Source organism: Pygoscelis adeliae, unplaced genomic scaffold (assembly GCF_000699105.1).
Source record: "Pygoscelis adeliae isolate BGI_AS28 unplaced genomic scaffold, ASM69910v1 Scaffold27, whole genome shotgun sequence".
Classification (NCBI taxonomy): domain Eukaryota; kingdom Metazoa; phylum Chordata; class Aves; order Sphenisciformes; family Spheniscidae; genus Pygoscelis; species Pygoscelis adeliae.
The window spans coordinates 1,235,938-1,238,445 of NW_008825410.1; positions in this window are offsets into that span (position 1 = coordinate 1,235,938).

Here is a 2,508-nt window from a genome sequence, read left to right on the forward strand (position 1 = left end):
GGCCTGGCCGAGAGTCGCTGGATGGTGGGAGCGGCTCCGCTCCCGGGGACAGGACCGGGCCGGGCGGCAGCGCCCGCTACTCTCCTTTCCTCCCTCGACCTGACAGGGCTGGTGCCTGTCCCCGAGGGCTGGGCTACTTTGAATACAGGGGTATCTTTCGTATCCCTCCCCCGCCCCCGAAAATTATTTGCCAGCTTGACCGCTTAATCCAACTGTGTCAGAATTAAGACTGCAGAAAAAGTCCTAATCCTGCTCCCTAATGCATGTAAATAATAGCTGTCATGCAGTAGGCAGGTTTCACATCCACAAGGTTCTTCACAGTGAAATACTTCAAACAGATAAAACTTAATAGCAGCCCAGCCATAGGAGCGCCTTTGTGAGACCGTTGCTACCCCAAGAGCAAGTTAACAGCAAGAAATCTATTCCTTTAGGTTATTTTGTGGTCTGAGAGGTCAGTGGTGTGTCATCTGAAAGCTAACAATCTGCTCAATATCTTCTCGAATAATATCTGGGTACACTTCTAATACTTCTTTAAGTATATGGCCATACTTGTCATACAATACTGACAGCAGAAGTGACATGAGGCACAGGATATATTAAAGATGCAGTTAGCACCTAAGCGTTAAGTTGTTCAGTGTGAGGATAAAACTTTGCATGTTAGATGCAAGATACTGCTTTTTCCTTATGTGGAAATTCTTCCTGCCTCTTTTGCCTCCCTCTCCCAAGACCAGTTGTGGGACAGCAACCAAGAAAGAACGAGGACAGTCTTAGGATAAGCTTTCAGTATCAACTAAGATACTAAGTTTAAAAAAGTTCAACTGAAATGAGCTTCTAGAAGCTGAGTTCTGAGCTTAATCCACAAGTTCCTTCCAGGCTGCGTGGTAAAGGAAGAGGTCTTAAGGTTTTTTAGTGTTAACTTTTCCACTTCAAATTCAGACCTTTTTAAGCTTGGTTCAGTTGGATTTCATTAGTTAAAACAGCAGAATACACAGTTTGAGACCAATGTAAAAAAGGAAGCATGAACTTAATTTCAGTTAGGTTCTTTTAAGAGATACCTATATAAAATGCATTCTTCATCAAGGTGGAGTTTCATAGTATGTTCCTGGTCTGAATTCAGGTACAGTACAAGACAGCTCGTAGAAGTTGAATGATGCAGACTGTTCCAGGAGCTCACCTGAGCTCCCCCCAATCCTCCTTAAGCAAAAAAAAAACAAACCAAAACCACCTCAAAACAAAACCTGTTGTTTTCATGGTAGCATCTTTCTGCTTTCCCAGGGCTTGACATCTCAGTTATGACCATGTGAAAGAACTTCCAACCTCCTCTGCTGGCTCTGAGATGAGCCACAGCCCTGCATGAAAATCCTTTCTTTTGAATCCTGTTCTTAAGTAGACTCTACAGTACTGAAGCATTACTTAACCAGGCAAAAGACATCTTACAGACAAAATGCAACATGGGAAGTAGCACAAGATCTGTAAATAGATTTCTTTGAGTTCTCCTCTACTAATAGAGATTAGTTTTTCCCATCTCTGTTGTAGTACTTGATCTATAGAAGAAACTTGACTTATGCTTCTTGCACTTCTTAAAGATGTATGAAACGTATACTTAAAGGCTTTTTGGAGGAGGCTGGCTGCTGTCAGAAGTCTGGGTTGTCCATCTCCCACTCCTCCCTACCCTCCCCGTGGCAAAACATTAACTCAAAATCCAGGGATTTCAAGAGATTTAAGAGCTTAAAGGGTGTAAGAGTGATTTCAGAAGTCCAACATTTGCTCCTAGGGGGCTAATACAGTACTCAAATTGAAGGTACTGACACTCAAACACTAGCTGATGATCATTTTCTCCACTGATAGAAAAAATGGGACATTGTTGTGAGAAGTGACATTTAGGGTTAAGCATTTCTAATACAAACTAGGTAGTTGTTCTTTGACTCTAGCTTCACAGTAACAGACATGGTACAAGTTTACTAGTAGAGATATCTGCCATATTAGTTTGGCAGAGCAATGAATTACCCCCATATTCGGCTTCTACAGAGAGAGTGGTTTTCAAAATGTTGTTTGAATGACTGTGGCCATGTTATGGTTGTTGCCCTATATTTCTACACTTAAAGAATTAGTTGTCAGTGCCCGTGTTGTCCCTGGAACCCCTGTTTTATCCCAGGAATAGGGAGTCGTAGAGCAATGGAGTCATATTCCCCCTTCCCTGTAAAGGGGTCAAAATGGGGAAGGAGCTCATTAGTTCTCACTTCGGAAGCTGTGATTATGTGGTCACATTAATTTGTCATAAAGCTGCATTGCTGCCAGGAAACATTCTCCTGCCCTTCCACAGCTAGGCATTTTTCACTGCTTGCCTTGTGGGCGCTGAATAACTTGTACAATGATAATGTGAATTGGGTCATCTGGCTGAAAACTAGTCCATCCACAAACAAAAATTGTTCACTAAAATCAGTTTACTGACCAGGACTGGTACGGGATCATTTACACTGGTGTGTGCTAGGTGGCCAAGAATGTGCT